Source organism: Vidua chalybeata, assembly GCF_026979565.1.
Source record: "Vidua chalybeata isolate OUT-0048 chromosome W unlocalized genomic scaffold, bVidCha1 merged haplotype SUPER_W_unloc_9, whole genome shotgun sequence".
Lineage (NCBI taxonomy): Eukaryota > Metazoa > Chordata > Aves > Passeriformes > Viduidae > Vidua > Vidua chalybeata.
In genome coordinates this window covers 232481-255461 of record NW_026530344.1, presented here as the reverse complement: position 1 = coordinate 255461, position 22981 = coordinate 232481, and positions in this window count along the sequence as shown.

The following is a 22981-nucleotide window of genomic DNA, read 5'->3' as shown; positions in this document are numbered from 1 at the left end:
TCTAAATATCTATTTCTAATCAATACCCCTCTAATTCCTAACCCCATGTCTCACCACAGACAAGAAATCAGTGCCTACCCTTCCTCTTCCCCTTACAAAGAAGTTGCAGACTGCGATGAGGTCCCTCTTCAGTATCCTCTTATCCAGGCTGAACAGACCAAATGACCTCAGCTGCTCTTCACTTGGCTTCCCCTCAAGGCCCTTCATCATCTTCATTGTCTTCCTTTGGACGGTCTCTAATAGCTTAATGTCTTTTTTATGTTGCGATGCCCAAAACTGTGCACAGTATTCAAGGTAATGCTGCACCAGTGCAGAGTAGAGTGGGACAATTACCTCCTTTGACTGGCTGGTATTGCTGGGCCTGATGTACCCTAGGACACGGATGTCCCTCCTGGCTGCCAGGGCACACTGCTGACTCATGTTAAACTTTCCATTGACCAGGACCCCTAAGTGCCTTTTCGTGGCACTGCTTTCCAGCATATCATTCCCCATTCTGTTTTTACATCCAGAGTTGCCCTTTCCCAGGTGTAGATTCTGGCACTTTCCCTTGTTGAACTTCATAGGGTTGGTGATTGCACAGTCCTTTAATTTGTCAAGGTCTCCCTGCAGGGCCTCCCTGCCTTCAAGGGTGTCGAGAGCTCTTCCCAGTTTTGTATTATCTGCAAACTTGCTTAGTATCCCTTTATGCTGGTTTGAAAGTAAGGTAGTGGGAGAAATGAACCCCACAGAAATACCTTGAGAGAGATTTCAGGTAGGAGTTGCAATTTAATAGAAAGATTGCAATAAATGCAATTATATGGAAAAACTGGCTTAAACCCACAAAGTCAGAGTACAACCTGGCACCCTGTTGTCAGGGTGGTGGTTGCAGTCAGATTAAGCAGTGGTTGCAGACCTGTTGAAGTGATAGTTGCAGTCTTGTTGAAAGCAGTGGTCCTGTGGAAGGTCTGGTCCTCCTGTGGGTCTGTTGAGCAATGGTGGTGATATTTGTGTCCCTTGTCCTGCATTATATACAATCAGGTACAGGCAGGAAAGCTCAGTACCTCCCCCAGGGTGGGGAGTTTCACAATGGAGTGACATAATCCTGTGTGTCATAGGATATTTTTGGAGTCCTCGATGGTCATTCCAGCTGCCTATTCTGCTGGTGTCATTCAGTTCATTATGGCCTAGTAGCAGACATGAACCCCTCAGGATGGGTGATGCTGCTGCTTCCCCAGAGGGAGTTATCATGGCTGAGTCATTGGTGTGAAGAAAAAGAAACATTACTCTGCCTCCCAGGCTTGCCTCTTTTTCCTTATCTCATTTAATATGAAGCTTTTAACTTGAGGGGCCAGGTGTGCACTGGGCAGCTACTGCAAATGACTCATCATTAACAGTTTGTCAGAAAATGACTGTAGAGGGGAGTAGAATACATAGTTTGGTTACATCCCAGATTAGCACTCACCTTCTGTAACCCAGGACACCCTTCCAGTCCTGTGTCCAAGTCATTTATGAAGATGTTGAAGAGCACAAGGATGAGGACAGAACCCTGCAGAACCCCGCTAGAGACAGGTCACCAGTGTGATGTCATCCCATTCACTAGAACCTTTTGTGCCTGACCCAAGAGACAGTTGGTCACCCATTTAATGATGTGCTTATCCAGCTGTGGGCTGGACATTTTGTCCAGAAGTGTTGGGGAAGATGAAATAGGAAAGCCCTATAAATATGATTGCCTGTCAAAAGATTTAGAAAATACAGATATTGAGATGAGAACAAGATTTGAGATACCAAACCTTAATTACTGAGCAACTAGAAAATAATAGTATAGCCAGATTGAAAGCAATCCCCCCTTCTGATTAAACAATGCCCTTTACCTACAGATAGATCCAAAGGTCAAATGGAATGTTCTGTCTCACCCCCCAATATATGGTTCATCCCACACCTGTAACCCTCCCCTGAAGTATCAGGTATCTGTAACCCCATTGGCCCAAGTCCTGTTCCAGGCCACCTTGAAGCCCCCTGATAAGGTGTGGCCGAGGGACCGGATGCTCTCTTGGACCTTCCTCTTGGGACGCTCACCTGGAACCCTCTCTCCCTCTCTCCCCCTGGGCCTGCCACGAGTTGCGGCTAGCAAATCCAAGCAGGCCCCTTCACCTTTTACAATAAACCACATCTTCTAAGACCTGACTTCAGAGATCCCTCATCTCCATCCATCCAAACCGTCCTGGAACCCAGCGTTCCCCGCACAGAAGGATCTTGTGGGAGACACTACCAAAAGCTGAGCTGAACTTCAAAAAGATTACATCAAGCGGCTTCCCTTGATCAGCTAGCTGGCTTACTTTGTCATAAAAGGAAATCAGGTTTTACAAGCAAGACTTTCCCCTTATGAAGCCATGCTGGCTGTGACTGATGACTGCATTCTTTCAAGTGTTTTTCAATACCTCCCAGAATAATGTTCTCCATAATTTTGCCAGGCGCCTAAGTGAGACTAACAGGCCTGCAATTTCCAGGGTCATCCTTCTTGCCCTTCTTGAAAATCAGGGTAATGTTTGCCAGCTTCCAGTCAGCTGGGACCTCTTCGGATTCCCAAACTGCTCAAAAATCCTTGAGAGGTTTTGCAATGACATCAGCATCAAATGCATATTCATGTAGATTATGCATATTCAAACATTCCTTTGAGTTTTTTTCACATGTTCTGGGAATTCTTTAGCTTTGTTCAACCCCTGACCCATAGTGCAATAGTGTAGATTTGATTTATGGGAGTCGTGTATGTCATTTCCTTACAATGTATATGCCATTTCCTCACAACAAACAGGGAATTATTAGATAGCTGCAGGGTCAGTGTTAGAAGTCCTTTTCACATCCTTTCTTTTGATGTTATCTGTGTGGTTCCTTCAATGTTATCTAATCATACAGACAGTTTTAGCTATTTCCCCAAACTTATCTAAGTTATTCTCACTATTATAAGTTAGTTACAAAAATAAAAGCATCCTGCAAAACTTAACATTCCACAGTCTCTATTTTAATATTTTGCAAAAACCTAAACTACAATATATGTTTATCACACTAATACATATATAAGCTACACATGGCCAGGGCATTGGCCTCAAAAGCTGACAAATCAAAAAACTATATCAAAAACAGTTCAAAAGTGATTACGAACTGTACTACATCAAAATCATTGTGATTAATAATAATTTTCAAAAGCTAATACATAATAGTGAAAGCCAACAACTACATAGTTATAAATAACACTCCTAATGCAGTTTTCCATATTTCCCTGGGACTGCCCACACCTCTGGGTTCACTTCAGCATTCACAACAGTGTTAGCCTCCCCATTACTCCCCACAACACCAACTCACATTCCCAACTCCAGCCATCAAATCCCCTCCCAGCAATCCACAATCACAACTAGGAATAATCAGAAACTCATGCTTTTCAAACTCATCTCACACATTCAGCAAACCCTCACGGGCATCCCTGTATATACACACACTCACCAATCATCTTTCCCACTTATGAAAATAACATTTGAACAATTTTTTCCCCTTTGGCATAGATAGAGAAGTTTCCGTGTCTACTAGGAAACACACTTCTCAGTTGAGTCCTCAGTACCACAGCAGATTCCTTCCCAAGTGTTGTTTTGGTCGGTTCTCCCCTGCCAAGGAGGGAATGCCTCTGCCACGTCCTTGTGGCAAATCCTGTCCCTTCTAGCCTGAGGAATTCCCTTGGGCCTGCGGTTCATCTCTCTGGGGCTAGAAAAACTCTGCCATCACCTTTGCCTTTGCTTTTGCCTTTTCCTCATCCCTTCCTACATACACTTTCTAACCACTTCATCCAGGGACTTATTCTGCCCTTCCTCTAGCCCTCCTGTGGGTGCTCATTCTCCCACAGCTCAAAATTACTCATTTCTCCAGTGACCCAAACAAAATCCCTTCATGTATCAAGCCAGGCTTTGGTGGTACTTTGTATCTTATACTGTATTCCAAAGCCGGTCGCTGTACCTTACACTGCACACCAAAGCCATTCCCTGTCCAGTTGCAGTGTCCAGACACACCTGCAGCACACCCGTATGGGCCCCCGGGGGACTCTCACAGCACCACAAGCTCTGTAAAGCACCAGGTCCCGATGGGCAGGCACAGCTGACAATGCCACAGGGATGGGCAGGGGGCCAGGGTTTCCTGCATCCTCATGGGGCTCCTGCCAGCGAGGGTGGCAGCGTTTGGCACCTCCTGGAGCTGAGCTCTGGCTGTCCCACAGCCTCGGCTCGGTCCCGCACCTCCCCCACAGGTTCCCAGCCTGTGCGGCTGATCTCACCTGACCTTGGACAGAAACCCCCTTAAGTCCTGAATAGCAAGGGGACAAACCCAAATCCTCCACCCTGGCTCCATAATGACCGGGGGAGGGGTGGGGGTATAGGAACAATAGTTCTCTGCTTTCTGTCTCCTGGAAGCTGGGAATACAAAAGACTTGCAGCTGGCTGTATATTAGATTGCAGATTTTGAAGATAAGGCAGAGAATTTCCCAGTCTTTCCTTATCACATAGCCTCCCACTGCTATTTGCCTTAACCATATTTCTCCACACTCCCCTTTGACCACACCTATCCCAAAACAACACCATATTGCCCCCTCTGGGCACCCATGTCCTTTTAACTACCTCTGGGAGAATGTGCAAACCATCTCAACATTTTCCCAAATGACCCTTCAGAAGTATTTTGGGATCGTCATCCCTATAGTCGAGACCTTTTTTTTTTTTACTTTCCTTTATTGCCCACGCGGGGCGTTCTACCATGTTTTACTCCCTGAAGTAACATTTGCCGAGACCCTTCTTGACTTTCCCTTACTGCCCCCTCTGGGCATCCGTGTCCAGCAGTCCTTTCCTATGGACTCTTCATGGACCCCCCCAGTCTGCCTCTCCCTGCAGACCCCTTCATGGACCCCCCTGGTCCACCTCTCGTCTGTCTCCTGGACAGTCTCTGGTACCCAATCAATTGCTTGGTGTTGGCCAGCGCCGAAGGGAGCTGGTCACCAAAACTGGATGAGGCACACCTCCAGCTCCTCTTGCCACATGTCAGACCCAGACAGTGGAAGGATCCCAGACCAAGGACCCAATTGTCAGGAAAATCCACAAAAGCCAGAGGTTTATGTCCAAAAAGGAGACAGAGGAGTCCTGCAACTTTATTCAAATAAAGGGAGAGAGTCCACCAGGGCACATGCCTGTGGGGTTTTCTCTCTCGAGTTTTCAGAGGGCGCAGACTTCTTTTATCCTGAACTCCCAGCCGCATGTTGCCCTCTTCCTTTCCGCGTCATGTCGCACTACGACACGAAATAACTCACACACTCACTCAAAGATGCAAAAGAAGAAAAAGAGGAAGTTTTATTTCTGACCTCGCAATATATAGAATTCCAAAAGTGACAGTGGATTGGAGGAAGAAATTGCCACCTCTCCAATCACACTGGTCAAACCAACAGTCCACCAATTCTCTCCTCCCACAAAGAAGAATGCAAAACAATCATTATTTACATGAACTGTGTGTGAGAACTCCAGTAGAAATATGTAAACACCAGAAGGCATAGGAAACTTTTAAAAGAACTTTAAAGCTTTTAAAAGAACAGGGCGACACCGTTGGCTGAAGTACTAGGAAGGTACAACCTTCCTGAACTGCCTACCCCCATATCCCCCTTTGAACCTACTGTTTTACCCCAAAGTTCAGAAGTTCAGGTTTGTGCAGACCCTTGACTATCTCAGGAGCCAAGCTGTCTGGGCTCTGCAACAAACCTGCTGCTTGAAGTTAGTAGAGACATTAAGACCCATTTCGAAGACATTAACATCCATACCTTCACCCATCAAATTATTTGTAAAGGCATTAGCACACATCTTTCCTCTCAGTAATATTCATAGTACATTTGCTATAGGGTATTTAAATCAATGCACACAGGCATGCACAGAGATACAAAGTAGTATGCACAAAGGTATACCTAAGAAAAATTTCCCTTGAGTACAGTGAGATACTCATGTTGTATGCTTCTGCATCTCTAAATGGATGAAAGGTTGAGCCTTGAGAAGTGGGGATATCAGCCCAGACCCCAGAGTCATATTTCGGCAGTGGTCCTCTAAATACCACTAACTTGAGAGTTCACAAGCTCTGAGAGGTGCCCCACTGTCTTGGTTTGAAAAGACAGGAGTCTGTGAAGGAAGGCAAGGGCCTCCCGTGAAATGGAAAAGGTAAACCCCTTCTCTCTAAATTACCACAATTTCAAAATAAAAAGGCTCTCAGGAAAAGATATGGGAATGGGAATAACAGTTCTTTACTAGGAAAAAAACTAAATTAAAAAAAAAATGTAATTAGTGCAAACAAAACTACTGATAGAGTCCAAAACCTGACACCTTGAGGAGTCGGGGTGTTAGTGATAGTCTAGTTAAATGGTGGCTGCTCTTTTTAGAGTGGTGCTCCTCCTGGAGTGGCAGATGAAATGCTGCTGAAGCGATGATTTAGTAGAAGGGTGTAGTTTTCTCTGAAGGTCTGGTGATAGAGTAGATGGGCTTGGTCTTCCTCTGGGAATCCAGTGAAGAGGCTGAGTTGCTGTCTCAAGAAATGCTGATTTTATGCAGGTAGGGATGCTTGGCTCCTCCCTCTGGGTGGAGCATCTCACAATGGGATGATGTAACTTTCTCAGTCATGCAGTGAGCCATTCAATGGCCCATTAACAGAAGATATCTCTCTGGAGGGAGACATTGTTCTTGGAAGAGATAAGAAAACTGCCCAACAGAAGATACCTGCCCCACATCCGACAGATGGTAAATAGAATATATGCTTATCTTACAAGCCAGGACACCCACTCAGAGGGAGATGCTGGCACAGCCTGATGTGGCCCAAGAGGCTTCAAAAGGCCTCATTTCAGGTCATGAGATGATCTTATTGGCATCACAGAAAAGTGATCGGACAACTCCTATGACTGGAATGTTGGAATGGAAGGATACAAAGAAAAATCAAACTTTAATTAAAGATGTTTCTCCTTATCATGCTATATATAAAAATCAGATCTTTTGGTATAATCATACTTCTTTAGTTCAGTCTGAATTTAATGATATCTCTTTTCAATTACTACGGGGAAGGTTTTTCATTTGTGGAGATAGAGTTAGGCCTGCTATCCCAACACACATCATAAGTAGACCATGTAGTATTGGGAAACTTACTCTGCTAACACCCAGTACAAAAATGAAACATAGAAATAAAAAATATATCAATCAGTATAAACCAGACTACATAGATGATATGGAGCTCTGCCTGGGGATGGATAACGAGCTGACTGAGACCTTATGGCTCAGGATTAATGGGAGGGCAGATAAAGATGACAAGGAAATGACTAAGCTGCTATCCGTCATATATGAGAAGTTGTGGCAGTCAGGTGAAGTTATCGCTGACTGGATAAAAGGAAAACATAAGTCCCATTTTTAAAAAGGGAGAAATGAAAACCCAGGGAACTACTGGCCTGTCTGTCTCACCTCGGTGGCAGGCAAGATCATAGAGCAGATCGTCCTGGAATCAATGCTAAGGCACGTGGAAAATAAGGAGGTGATTGGTGACAGCCAACATGGCTTCATTAAAGGCAAATTATTCATGACAAATTTGGTGGCCTTCTATGACGGGGTAACAGAAGTGGTGGATGAGGGAAGAATGACTGACATCATCTACCTGGACTTATGCAAAGCATTTGACACTATCCTGCAGGATATCCTTGTTTCTAAACTGGATAGACTCAGACAGATGGGGTTGTTCAGCCTGGAGAAGGCTCTGGGGAAACCTTAGGAGCAAGCCCCTTCCAGTACCTGAAGGGGGCATACAAGAAGGCTGGAGAGGGACTTTTCAGAAAGGCATGCAGTGATAAGACAAGGGGAGAATGGCTTTAAACTGAAAGAGGGTAGGTTTAGGTTAGATATAAGGAAGAGATTCTTTACCATAACAGTGGTGAGACATTGAAACAACTTTCCCAGAAAACTTGTGGATGTCCCAGCCCTGGATGTGTTTAAAGCCAGGTTGGATGGAGCCCTCAGCAACGTGGTCTAGTGGAAGGTGTCCCTGCCCATGACAGTGGGTTGTTGGAACTATATGATCTTTATGGTCCCTTCCAACCCAAACCCTTCTATAATTCCATGATTTCATGATGCTATGATTGAGTTTAGTCATCAGGAAATTTCCTTCCTGGCCACAGTCTTGTTCAGTAGTGACTGGACTTTTCAAGGAAATTTTGTTTCACTTGGCCTGTTATTGAGGCAAAAATAAGGTTTCAAGGCTATTTGTTAGAAAACTGGAGCTCACTAGACAGCAGATGTTCCTGGGAACACAGTGTTTCTAATAAGCTCAAGAAGCATGTAAATGCCCAGGTGCCATTAATCAAGCCCAAGGCCTAACAAGCATTCTTGTGATCTTGGCGCAGCCTGAGGAGGTTATGGGGCTGATGCACCACCACAACTGGAAGGGAAAATAGCCATGACATTTGACCCAAGGTGATCAAAGAGGTGTTCCATACCATATGACATTACACTTAGTGCGGTGAATAGGGGCATGGCAAGTCAGTGAGGGTGTGGCAATGATGCCATTTGAATTTTGCCTTTTTTTTCTTTTATATGTTCTCTGTATTCTTCGCACATATATTTGTAGCTCTGTAGCCTATTGTACTAGTAGCTAGTTTTCCCAGTACATTTCCATGGCCTTTCCTTAAGCAGAAAAACAAAACAAATTCCAGAGCTACAAGCTCCAGGGGGTACAAGGCGCCTATGCTATCTTGGTTCTTCCCGGGAGCCAAGGCCGAGAACAACTCTTCAAGATACATTCTCATGGACAAAACACAGCTAGTGCTGAGGGAGGGAGACTCCAGAGAAGGGGCTTCACCTGTGGGGGAATTGCATCACCACATGTCCTCCTAATTGGTGCTTTTTATCAATTACGCTAATTTCCTAAAACCTATAAAAATGTACTCACCCCTGGGAGGGGTAGACTTCTGTGGACATCTTTCCATAACTGTCCCTCAAGGCCTTCAAATAAAGATCCACTCTTATATTACCTCCTTACTAAAATTATCTCGAGTTTCATTTCCAGGTTGGGAGAAAGGCAACAGAACAGTAGCTTGTGTGGCAGTTCACACAGGCAGGATGAGCAGCCACTCCCCTTGTGTGTTAGGTGGCTATGGTCTTTAGGTTGGTTGTGGGGTGGTTTTTTTCAGCAATGGTTTACAAACGATCAAAAGCCATTGGTGCTGCTTCCAGCAGGATTGTACCAACCCAAACAGAATCCCTCAAGAAGGACACAGCTGTCCAGGTCACTGGCTGCAAGGAGTGTCTGAGTCAGGTGTTAGTACCAGAGGACAGTACAAAAGACAGGTTGGGGGTTCAGTTTTGTTTGTGTGGGTTTTTTTCTATTTTGATTTGCAGAGAGAAAAACTCCACAACTTGTAAAAGTTGTAAAGCCGGTATGATTTATTTCAGCACTAGATACATACTCCCCAAGGACATGTGCATCCCCCAAAATTCCCGAGTCTACTTTATCCCCTAACCTGTTGCATATACGTAAAATACATGTGCATATGCATAACACTGTCTTATCAATTTTATGAGCCTGCACAGGTTTTCAGTCATGTAGTTGTAATGTGATGTTTGCAACCCAGATTCAGTTTTTCTGTCTGCTTCAGCCTCAAGGTCTGTGGGGCCTCTTCTTATCTCTCTTTAGCTTGGATGCTTGCATTCCTTTTTAAGTAGTCTTGTAAGGCGTTACTCTTCAGGCCAGCTCTTATGAGCTCTCAGAGGAACCCATCACACCTGAGATAGTTCTACTACCCCGAATGGCACAAAATTAGCAGGATGGCTTCTGAGGTAGTGTTGGAAACAGAAAAAGGTTTAGTGAAAGGCAAAATAACAAAGCTCTTACAGAGAATAACCGAGCCAGGGGCAAGAGGTCCTTGCTCCTGCTAAAACACCCCACAAAAGCAATTATTTCCTTTGTTCTTTTCTTTTTCTAGTGAATTACCTAGGCGGGACCTCTTGGCCTCTGTCCAATTGGACAGCCCCAGGTCTGAGGTGAAGTCTCAAAGGTCCTATGAGGTGTCTTTTACCAAACTGAGGAGAGGAACTTCTGGGTTTTTTGCCTTTTTAAGCAGACAAAGAATAATTTGGTCACTCTGTCAACAGGGGGCACATTCCTACACCGCTCACTTTCTATATATATAAAGGAAGGAGGAGAAAGGAACAAGATCTGAAAAAGTCTCACCCCTGTTGACAATTTGTAGTTATGCTAATGATTTCTAAAATTTGGTTATAATTTTTATTGCTTGTGAACTATTCTATCTTAACTTTGGTGAGGTGTTTTTTCAGGCAAGCCTCAAGTTTCTGGCTATATATGATTTGATCATATAGAACTTCAAAGCATTTTTAACATATGATTTGAAGGCAGGTTAATAACTGTGAAAAACTCCAATCACTTTTTTAAAAAAATTAAAAGTTTAATAATAATAAAATAGTTATAAAAATAGTAACAAAAATTAGAGCAATAAGAATTTGGACAATCAGAGTTAGGACAACAAAGGAAAATTCTGCTGAGTTGAGGGATGAGAATGCCTGAGAGCATCCAGGATTAAACCTGCTGGGTTGAGGGATTAATATTCCCAAGAACATCCAGGCTTGAGCAAAATTCTGCTGGATTGAGAATATGCCCAAGAGCATCCAGATTTGGACAACACAGCTGGATTGAGGGATAAAAATGCCTAAGAACATCTAGGGTTGGACAACACAACTGGATTGAGGGATATCCAAGAGTACCGGGGCTGGCCAGTAACGCCTGACATTGTAACAGGTGATTTGAAAGGAAAAGGTACCTTATTGTTGTCTTGTGTGTGACAGTGAGTCACACACAAAATCAGCCTCAGCTTCCTGGGCAGGTGGGGGCTGTGGCAGAAGGGTGTAGGTGACCTGCAAACAAACCATTGTTCCCCTGGGCATGTGGAGGGGGCCGTGGTTAAAGAGTGTGAGTGACATGCAGACAGCCTCACTGTTGCCTTTAGGTTCCTCGTTTCCACATGGCTTCTGTTTCCTGGGGCGCCGTCCAGCGGCTTCCGGGAGCGGCCGGTGGGAGCAACAAACACCTTTGTGGTTCGTTCTGATACAGACAGAGCTGTTCTGTGAGTGCTACTATGACCAAGACAAAGAGACCAGATAGAGGACACCTGTTTGCAGTCCGAAGAAGGTTGTATTTGCTCGAACGCCGCAAGGACAAGTGACCCCGCGTGGAGGTTTGGTTACAGTTTTTATAGGGAGTACATAAGTGATAAGGTTAAACCAATAGAAACAATGTCCAGTCTAAATACATTATAAGTGAAATCCAATGGGAATAGCTTCAGGGGGAAGGATGAACTTACAGAAAAATACAGAAACGAATCTCCAGATTCACAAAGCTTTTCGCCCCTTTTGCGTAGCTATGCACCACCACATGTCCCTCTCTTTTGTTTAATAAAATGAGCGGAGCTTTGGGGAAAGGTGAAACTGTGGCTATTCAACTGCAGTGTTGTCCTGTTTGTCATTTTCCCACCATTCTTCTCCCATGGTGGCAGCAGCAACTATTACAGGTGCGGAGGTTGCAAACTTGGAGGAGGCAATGCTAGAAATGATTTGCTTAAGAATCCCAAATGATAGCAAAACTAAAAAAATTGCAACTACTAATTAACAAATGTCTTTTAAAAGGGACATCACCCACCCAGAAAGGTTCCAGCCTTTAAATATGCCCCTAAATCAGTCCTCATTCTCCTGCTTCATGCTACCAATGAGGTTTCTCATTTCCCGGATGGATGAGTGAACACTTTGGCCTTTTGATGACAAATCAAAGCAACACAATCCCTCAAATTCTTTGCATCCATGCCCATGTGCCAGCAGCAGGAAATCGATAGCTGCCCGATTTTGCAGGGTAGCTTTCCTGGTTATTTCCTCGTCTTCAAGGAGGTCACTTAAGGCTGCCGATGTTAAATTTGCCTGCTTCGTCACCCAGCATTCTAGATTGCCTAATTCATTCAATGCTTTGGATGCCACTACCCATGGAAGGAACACAGAGACGGCAACCCTTTTTGATTTTGCCCAATGGTAAATTTCGGCGTCGCAATGTTCATCAAATTGATTTGCACTCCGTTTAGTAGTTTTTGTTTCACTTTTTGTTTGCCCAATTGGAATTTGAGTCATGTTGGGGGAAGCAAGGGAAAGATGCCCCAGAGTGCATGGACCTCCAATAAGATGAGAAGAGATTCCTGCATATGCTCTATCCCCACAGATGAAAAACATTCCCTTGTCCAGCTTGCGGGGATAAAAATTCGTGGTGGTAGGGATCGCTAAAACAGAGACAGCTGTGCACCATTGGCCCGCTCTGAATTCTATCTTGTATTGTCTGACCTGCTCGTATAGGTTTATTTCTTTAACTGGTGAAAAATTAAATTGAATGCAAAATTCAGATTTTGTGGAGCCCAGTAGTTCTAATTCCTGGGGCTCCCCATCAGCAGCGGGCAGGTCTAGAACAAACTTTTGCCACAGGAGCAGGGGATTCTCAACAGGTATTTTAACACATTCTACTACTCCCTTGTGCTTGTAGAACTCTGCCCAAACAATCGGTGGATTGTTTTCATTTAACTCTCTCTGCAAACGGACTAAGGACTTTGGAAATTCTTGCCCCCCACTTGGAATCCCTACCAAGCATGTGGACATCGGATTTTCTGCTGAGGCAGTAGCTAAACACAGGTGTCCTTGTATCAAGGCTTGGGCAAGGGTGACCCACACATTTTTCTGGGGCTGAGGGACGATCCACACGTCCACTGTGGACGGGTAGAGGATCATTTTCTGGAGCCAAACGAGGAGCAGGAACGTGGAAATTGACATCCTGCTAGTGTGAAAGAAAAATGAAACCATGCAACAGGGTAAACCAACTATGAAAAAGAATCTGCCAGTATAAAGGAAAACAGGAATTAGGGGTCTCTTCCTCCCTTGCGGCTTTTCCTGTTTGACACAACTGCGTCGTCTGTGGGGTCTTCAACAACCCCCTGACCCACCCAATTTGTATCATCGCGCGGGGTGGGTCCGCGCTCCCCAACTAGTTTTCTTGCTGGTTGGAGAACTCTCCCCCCCCACCCTCCCCCCTGAGGAGGCGCTGCCCTCTGAAAGGGGCACTGGCTGATAAAGTGGCTGTTCTGGTTTGAAAGCAAAACCAGTGAGAGACTCCAAGTCAGAAATATAATTTATTGGGAAAAGGGAAAAAAAGACAAAAATACATGCAATGATACAAAAGGAAGACCACCGACAAAGTCAGAATACAACCTGACACCCCTTTGGCCAGCGTGCTGGTAGCAGTCCAAATTGGAGTGGCTGCAGTCCTCCTGGAGTGGCAGATGTGGTTGCTGTGTCTTCTCGGAAACCTGTGGAAAGGCTGCTTCTCTGTCTAGAAATCCCTGGATTTATCCAGGTGGGAATGCCTAGCTCCTCCCCCTGGGTGGAGCATCTCACAATGGGCTGATGTTATTCTGAGTCACAAGGTGTGTCCTTAATCACCTGTTAAACAGAACTGGCTCCTGGAGAGTGTTATCTCTGAGTCATGTGGCAAGACATTGATGGGCCTATTAACAGGAGATAAGGAAAACTGTCCAGATGCAACTGCTACTCAGATGGTAATAGGAAACATCTTGGTGCTCAGTCTTGGACAGTGGCCTTCCTGATTGCAGTAATAACACCTGCGTTTGGGTGGAGGAGGTCTCAATGCTCGAGTTTTTGGGGTTGCCAATGTCGGAGCAACCACTTTTTCCTGAGGCCTTTTCACCAAGTCCTCTGCCATTAGTGTGGCTTTCCTTGTGCACTCCTCGATGAGCTGATCCAGCGTTGGTGGAGGGGACACTGGAAGAGCCATGATAACTCACCGACAGGCCTCATTTGCATTTGTGGTGACAATTTCTAATGTGAGTTGATCTTGTGCTTCTTGCCCTTCCACCCTCTTCTCGACAGTGTCTCTCACTCGATCAACGAAATCCATGAATGGCTCTGTAACAGATTGCTTGAGAGCGATATAAGGTATTACAAGTTCCTTAGAAGGCATGCTAAGGAAAGCCCACTCTGCCGCGTCTTTTGTCAAGTTTAATACTGGTTTGGGAATTCCTGCTGCCTGCGTCTGATCCTGGTTCCAATCGCCATCACCCACAAGATGTTCTAGGGTGATCTCTTCATCCTCTATATCTGTGGCATAATCGGCACTCTGCAAAATTTCTGGAAGAAGGTCTCCTGCCAACATTTTCCAAGTTCTTTCCCACATTTTATATTCTGATTGAGGGAGCAAGCAACTGAACAAACGCTTTAAATCAGCAGGGACCAAGGTGTTAGAATTGAAAGTTGCTTTTAAAATGCTCTTAAAAAATTCACTTTTCTGCCCAAATTCACGCTTTGTTTTGCAGATTTCCCTTTTGCATTCATACGAAAGGGGTTCCCATCTGGGGTTTTTTCCTCTTGCATTGTAGGTTAGCGGAGGCAGGAACAGAGTCTCAGGATCCCTGCCTGTTTTCTGTTTCTTGGGTTTGGTTCCCCTGCCCTTCCCGTTGCCATGGGAACCAGAGGCCGGGGCATGGGAAACGGGGCGGGGGGGGCAGGGTTCGGTGGCTGGAGGGTGGAGACTGGTGTGGGAGTGGCTGAGGTTGGTGATGCCGTGTGGAGCGGGGCGGGATCGAGTGACGCATCCTTGAGGGGTGGAGCTGTAGGTACAACCTGGAGGGGCGGTGCTGTGGGTGGAGCCATGCAACAGCACCTGGGATGGGATTCTTTGTCTGCCGCAAGAGAGGAGGAGGGATCGAGACAAGGGAAAGGTGGGGCAGGGACTGGCGTGGGGGAGGGAATGAAGGAATTCTGGGAAGAAGAAGTCCCCGCTGCGCTGCCCTGGCTCTTTTGTGATGGAACAAAGACCCCCGCCACATGGCCGCTGCCATCTTGTAGTGGGTCTTCCCGTGGGGGGTGGAAGAAGGGGTTAAAAGGGATACAGCGTTCTTGGGAACAGCCAGAACTGTGAGCCGCGTGAGGAGGATCAGGAAAGGGGTTAGAAACGGAGGTTTCACCAGTGCGATCAGCAATTTCAGACAAAGGAGGCACAGGAGGTAAAGCAGATGGACTTTTTTAATTTTCCCGCACTTCCCGACTATCCGCGCCTTCTTTTACAATATCATAAACTAACAAAAAGATCCTCATAAAGCCTTCTCTGGTTGAGGGGTCCCCCTTCTTAGTGCCCTCAGTTAAAACCGCACCAACACGCTTCCAGAAGTCTTTCTGCCTCACATCCTGAGCTGAAACGTTTGGGAATCTTAAAACCTGCCAATCAGTAAACTGTTTCACAAAACTCTTAGAAAAACTTTCTCCTGACTCTCTCAGGGTTCCTTTTACTTGGTTATAAATCTCTTTTTGCCGCGTGGACATTTTACCACCCATTCTGCCCACAAGCCAAGTCCCACCCGCCTGCTGCAGGAAAAAAAAACGAAGAAAAAAACCTCAAAAGGTCAAAAAAATGACGGCGGCACCGCCCACGCTTCGCGCCGTGTGGCCCTTTCACTCTGCGGGAACGCGAGTGCCTCCACCCAGTAAAATTTCACTAGCCGGGCCCTTCCCACGCTAGTATTGAAATGTACCAAACCATCGACCCTTAGAAAACAAAAAGAACCAGCGTCGGTCCTCGATTTTGAAGCCATCTTCCTGGGTGTGTGGAAGCTGCATCTTCCCCCGCTGATAGCAGCACCGGACAGAAATTGGAACTGTTTCTCAGCGGCGACAGTGCTGCTGAGCCGGACGTGAGACGGCGCGAACCCCCCCACGAACGGCGTGGTCCGAAAGCTTTTCACCACCAGGCCGACTCTGGCGCCGGCGGCTCTTCAGCGGCGGCGCCCATGGCTGTGTCTCCTGTGGTGACAGAGGTGGGAAAGGCGTCTGGAAAAGCTGAGAGCCGGAGCACTCCCTGTCGCGCCCTTAAAACAGCTGCTGTATCAGCCCCACGTTTTGGGCGCCACTTGTTGCCTTTAGGTTCCTCATTTCCACACGGTTTCTGTTTCCCGGGGCGCCATCCAGCGGCTTCTGGGAGCGGCCGGTGGGAGCAACAAACACCTTTGTGGTTCGTTCTGATACAGACAGAGCTGTTCTGCGAGCGCTACTAAGACTGAGACAAAGAGACCAGAGAGAGGACACCTGTTTGCAGTCCGAAGAAGGTTGTATTTGCTCGAACGCTGCAAGGACAAGTGACCCCACGTGGAGGTTTGGTTACAGTTTTTATAGGGAGTACATAGGTGATAAGGTTAAACCAATAGAAACAATGTCTAGTCTAAATACATTATAGGTGAAATCCAATGGGAATAGCTTCAGGGGGAAGGATGAACTTACAGAAAAATACAGAAACGAATCTCCAACTTCAGATTCACAAAGCTTTTTGCCCCTTTTGCGTAGCTATGCACCACCACATCTCACAGGTGAACTGACACCAGAGGCAACCAAATTCAGGGCACTTCCCAGAGGCCTGGTGGTACTGAAGCCCAGAGAGGCTGACCCCAAGGCAAGGATGGCTCAGTATCGTAAGACCTTTTAGCACTGCGGCTGCGAGGGGTAGTCGTGTGACCCATTCCTCAAGGTGGGGGGGTGGAGAGTCCAGATTGGGCAAGGTGCAGAAGTCCAAACCCCTGACTCTGAGGCTATCTCTAGGGAAGAGGGATAGCCAAACCTCGGGGAGGTGGAAGGGGTCAGGGTTGGGGCCTACACGGATCAGTGATTCTCTGGCAACAGGAATCCGCTTTGTGTAAGTCTAAGAGGTTTGCTAGCGCTTCCTTCCTCTGTGCAATAAAAGAAAAGGGAAATGTACGGAGTGCTGAACCTAAGTCAGTGGGGAAACTTTGGGGTGTCAGTACTTAAGGTTCTGGAGAGTCAAATGAAATCTTACCCAGTCCAGGTGGGCCAGACACAAGAACCAAAAACTCGGTTAAGCAGAAGTCAAGAAGTATGAATGAACAGGCCTGAGGGTGTGAATGTGTGTGAGAGTAAGTGAGCAATAAAGGTGAGTAAATGTAGATGAATGAAAGTATATGTAATGTAGATTGTTTAAGCTTAACTTTATCTCCTTGGAGGGAGGTGTATTGTGTTGAATAGTATTCTGAGAAAAAGGATTTTTTGTGTGGGTAGTTGAAAGAAGGTGGTATTCAGGTTGTTAGAGAAAGTGAGAAATAGAGGCAGGGTGTGGGATGTGCCCATGGGGAAGACAGTGTGAGAATGCCATGGGAAACTACAGTCGTTTAGGATAAGGCATTTCCCCAGAGTCCTCTGTCCCCCAATGCTAATGAGCACATGCCCATCACCTGTCAGTTTGTGGTTATCATCTCCCCAAGTTTTGGAAAGTTCCCCATTCTCATTGCTTCTAATGGTTCCCTTTGTAAACCACTCCTTCCCTTTTCCCTCATTGGCCCAGTTTATGTTACCCCATCCCTGCTCCTCCCTTACAGCCTCTTCCCATTGGATCATTTGTACTCTAGTCACTCCTTCCCTCCCCAGTTATATACTCCGGCCCCTCCTTCCCTGGGGCTCTCGGAGTCTGCTTTCCCTGAGTGTGGTTGTCTCCCTGCTCCTATTTCTGCCTCCCTACTCCTTCGATCAATCCTCAATAAACCCGCTCGGATTCCAGCAGCTCAAGAGTCCTTCCGTCTTTCTGGTGGGGATTTTAATACGCTATTCAGGCACCCGTTGACCAGCCAACTGAGGGTCACCCTGTGGGACTCGGTCCAGGGTAGTCCTCAGCAGGGGATGAATAGACAAGATCTTGAAAAATGGGACAGAAAACCAGTAAGTTGGATACAGGAAAGAAAAAAAGGAGTAAAAGGGTACCAGAAGATATACCCCAAGATAGCCCTTTGGGAGTTATGCCAGCTAACTGGGATAAAAACCCTTGTACAAGGAGAAAAGACAAGGTAAAAATGGTTAATTTTTGTATGCTAGAATGGACAAAGAAGGAAATATGACCTGACCACGTTTATTGGCCTAGATACAGCTCTTTTGAAAATTGGATTTGTCCGGCTCTGAATATATTTGTAAATTCAAAAGAACCGTTTAATCCAGAAGAAAGAGAATATGCCACATGCTAGACAGGAGATTTTAGGAGAATAAAAATCTTTAAAGTATCAGAAACCCCCGAGACAAAGCAAGAAAAGAAAAAGGTGAAAGAAAAGGGTGGGGAGCAAGAAGAGAAAAAGAAAGAAAAAGAAAGAAAAAGGATGGGATCCTTTGCAAGTATTGCCCCCCCCCCCATTCCGGCTTGCTCCCCCACCGCTCGTGGCTGAGCTGTGACTCCCAGCCCCCATCCCAGATCTGGGTTCGCCGCCTGCTACTGCACCGCTGGTCCCTGTCCTGCCGCCCATGGCTGCTCTTCCGGTCTCTGTCCCGCTGCCTGCAGCTGCTCTCCCGGTGCTGGTCTCACCACTCGCGTCTGCACCAGTGGTCCCCGCCCCCATCCAGGCCGCCTGGCCCATGGCCGTTCCTCCAGCCATGCCAGGCGGTGTCCCGGCCATCCCGGCCGTCCCATCCCTGACTGCTTTTCCTGCGGCTGTCCCCGCCCCTGGCTACTCTGCCCGTGCTGGCTGCGCTAGGCGCTGCCGCGGCTGCTGAGGCCGCCCAGCCTCCTTTGTCTGCGCCAGGAGCTGCCGCCATAAGCCATGTGCAGGCTCTCCACTTTCTGCTTTGGTTTCCACTGGAAGATCCCCCTCCTTTGGCGGTTCCAGCAGCAGACCCCGCCTGCGTCCTGCCCTTGGATGACCGAGTCTCGGTGCAAGGTCCTCCCCTCACCTCCCTTCCTGACCTGAGTTCAGTTCCCTTGGTAACCACAGCTCCAACTGTTCAGAGAAACTCTCTAGAGGAAGCACCTTATCAAAACACTAGAAGCTCAGTTAAAAAACAGCCCTCCCCTGATCCTTCCTCAAAACACAGGAAAAAGGCTATAGAGGATAAAAACCAAAAAGAGTGGGATGAAGGGATTAGTCTATTTTCACTAAGACAGGTTCCAGTGGGAGGGCGTGTAATGGGGTTTGTAAACGCCCCTTTGACTTCTTCCAAGGTCAGGAATTTTAAAAAAGAAATCAAAGGGATTCTGGAAGTTCCCATAGGCACAGCTGAACAATTGGACCAATTTATAGGTCCGAACATTTATACTTGGGAAGAAATGCAGTCAATAATGAAAATGATTTTTTTCTCAGGAAGAAAGGCAATTAATCAGAGCAGCTGGAATAAAAGTTTGGGAAAAAGAAAACCCGCAGGGCCCTCCAGGAGAAGACAAAATGCCAACAGCACTTCCTGAGTGGGGTCAAAATAATGAGGCGGGGAGGAAACATGAATGAATATTGTAATTTAATAATCAAGGGAATAAAAGAGGCTGCACCCCAAGGGCAAAATGCTAAAAAGGCTTTTGAGGGACAGCAGGGGAAAGAAGAAACTCCAACTGAATGGTTAGACAGATTTAGGAGAAGTATGAAACAATATGCTGGAATAGACCCTGAAAGTGATGTGGGAAAAACTCTTAAGGATTAGTTCTGTCACTAATGCTTGGCCAGATATTAGAAAAAAAAAAAAAGGAAAAAATTGAAAATTGGCATAATAGATTGTTAGATGTTTTATTAAAGGAGGCTCAGAAAGTTTATGTCCAGAAAGATGAAGAAAAAGCTAAAGTGAAAGCAAAATTTATGGCAGTTGCTATTACGGCTTGGGATCCCGGGGGTCTGTCTGGCCCCCGGGGCAGCAGCCGCCGTAGGTGTCCCAGATAGCTTTGTGCTGATGAGGCGCAGCCTGTCTGGGCCCCCCCCCGGCTAGCTCCGAGCTGCTGGCTACTTTAGCGAGCACTTGTGGAGTGATTTCAGCTCTCAGTGATTTCAGCTCTTAGTGATTTCAGCTCAGTGCTCTCAAAGTGCCTCGGCAGACGCAGGGATGGAGAAAGGTGAAGGCTGTGTGCAGTTCTACGGAGATGTCTTTATTGGCAGCTTCTGCAAAGGGTTCCAGTGACAGCTCTTCCATCCAAACTGGGCAATGGTATGGGTTTATATAGGCTGTGGAGGGATCAGGATTTGACCTATCACTGGGGTCGAGGAGAATACGACCTATAGCCTTACAGAGAGATAACAGGGGTCTGATGTGCGGAAGAGGGACCGCTCTGGTCCACTCATCATGACTCTGCATTTCCTATCTTAGGCTAGTGACTGCCATGAAGGCCTTGCAGGGCCTCTGACTGCTACAACTCCACTTTCTGTATTTAGTAAAAATGCATGTCCTATAGTTATTTTGAAACAGTGGACAAGGCATGAGAACATCGTTAACACAATGACAATTACAATGAAAATCCACAAAATTCCCCTAACCAAAGATGCAACCCATCCCGTTTAACCCCATTGACCGAAAATGTCTTTAACCCAGTCTGGGTTGTTTTCTACTTTTAAGTCCTTCACAAGTTCCTTCAGTTTCTGGATGTTTGCATGGATGGATTCTGAGCGTGAAGAGAGGTTGAAACAACACATCCCTTCAAAGTCTTCGCAGCCATGTCCGTGGGCTAGCAGTAGGAAGTTGATGGCTGCTCGATTTTGGAGTGATGCATGTCTCGTGGTTTCTTCTTCCTTTAAAAGATCGCTTAGGGCGGCAGATCGCTTAGGGTAGCAGCAAGCATTGGCTTGCTTGCTGAGCCAGCACCCTAAGTGATTTATTTTGCCAAGAGCTTTGGCTGCAGCTACCCAGGGTAGGAATAGGGAGACTGCAATCTTTTTTGGTTTCTTCCAATCGTATAATTTTGGTTTGCAATTTTCATCAAATTCTGTGTAGGATCTTTTGTGGAGTTTTAATTTGCTTTCTTTTTTCCAATTATGTAACAAGGTAATATTTGGAGTGAGGGTGGAAAGTTTTCCAAGGCTACAGGGACCTCCCTGGAGGCGGGAGGGAATCCCAGCCCATACTCTGTCACCACAGATGAGAAACGTTCCCTTGGGTAATACTTTGGGGTGGAGAGAGGATACAGAGATCACCCGAGAGGTGTAATTGCACCAATCCAGATAGTTATAGGCTTTGTTAATGGGTGATACATCCTTTCTGTATGTGTTTTTTGCCTTGTCAATTTCTGGCCAATTGCTCTTTGGACGTCTAAAGTAAAATTTGAGGCAGTATGTTGCCTTGGAGGACCCCAGCAGGTCCAATTCTTGGGGTTCCTCTTGAGCATTAGGCAACATTTTTGTCCACTCGTCCCAAGTACCTATCATGTTGGGTCTCTTACCTGTGGTGCGGAGAAGCTCTGAATTGTAGGCCGGCTAATCGTCTGCTACGAATGGAATCCCTACTAAACATGTGGAAAGTGGGTTATCAATGCTTCCCATGGATAAGTGTGGGAGGGGTTCCTGCTCTCCCTTGGGAGGCAGCAACAGTTTAGAAATCAGCTGCTGCTCTCCACCCCAGAAGAGCTGTCCATCAATGTTTAGCATACTCCTCAGTTCCAGAAAGTTCAGTTATTCTGTTACCCCCATTGGCTCCTGTTAGAATACCACTCCTCCTCTGTACCCTGATTAGTTCTCTGTATGTCACCCCACTCTGTCTCCCCCCTTTACCCGTTGCCCGTTGGCTGTTTTGTACCCTAACCACTCCCACTTCTTTGCCCTTAATACCCAGCCCCGCCTTTCCTCGGGGCTTCCGGAGTTCGCTCCCTTCTGGAGAGTTCGTGCCCCTCGTTTCACCCTCCTGTTCCTGCGACGCTCCTGAAATAAAGCCTCTAGGAATAAAGCCACTTCGGAGCCCTCTCGTCCTTACGGTGGAGCTATCCGGGTCCTGCCACATCCTCCCCGCGGACCAGTCCTCTGAGGGTTTTCCCCCGGACAGGCTCGGCACCTGGGTGAAGCCCGGAGGACTTGTATTTTAATACAGATAAGCACATGTTATCCTGTTTTAATGTTTTCGCTAAGGTTACCCAAACATTGTGGCTAGGCTGTGGGCTAATCCAACCGAAGGCATACTGTACGGTGAAGAACATCCAGGCAGCGGTGAGGACAGTACCGATGGAGATAATACTCATCTTTGGATGAGGACAGGGCTTCTGATAGGGAATATAAGCGACATTTGTTATTTTTATGGTGGTAGGAGAGGGTTTTCTCCCTTGTTCCTTTCCTCCTTTCCTTCCCTCCCCCCTTTTTTTTTTTTTTTCTATAAGCTAAGGATGGGGCAGTGGGTGTAAGGTTAGAGGTTTTTGGCAAGAGTTAACATGTTAGGAAGGGAAAGCAATAGGGTTTTTTAGGGTAAACAAAGGGTAATAACATATCATTCAGAGAATAATTTGTGTTCAGGTTGTTTCTAGCTTATGGCTTAACTGCTACAGCAGAATGTTGTTCCACTTTCTGTTTTGTCTGCTGTCGCATAATGGGATGGTCTTTTCTTCTGTATGTGGATATTCGGCGATGTCTTCGTCTCCAGGCAGAACTTGTCTGATTTTCAGGTGGTCTTGTATTTGACTCCGGAGAATTCTTGTCGCTGTTTGTGGGAGTAGTGTTTGCATTGCCTAGGTATGGCTTTATGTTTTTTCCTGGGTACCATCTTGGACCAGATGGTAGTAGAACACATGCATACCCTCTACCCCAAGTAATCAACTGGAAAGGCCCAGAAATTTTATGTGTTTCTGGGTCCTTCACTAGCACTGGTGGTTTCTCAGTGAGCTTTGCAAGGGTGGTATTTGCAAAGTGGCGAAGTATTGGCGGGTCCGGCTCTGATGTTGTACCATTTAGGAAACTGACACCATAGAGAGCCTTGCAAAGTCTCTCAACTGGAGATATGATTTTTGTCTCTCTTCGCTGGTGATTGAGGACTCTTTTGAGGGTTTGATGTGTCCTTTCCACAATTGATTGTCCTGTGGGATTTCCTGGTACACCTCTCCTGTGTTCTATTCCCCATTCACTGAAGAACTCTCTTAATTTTTGAGA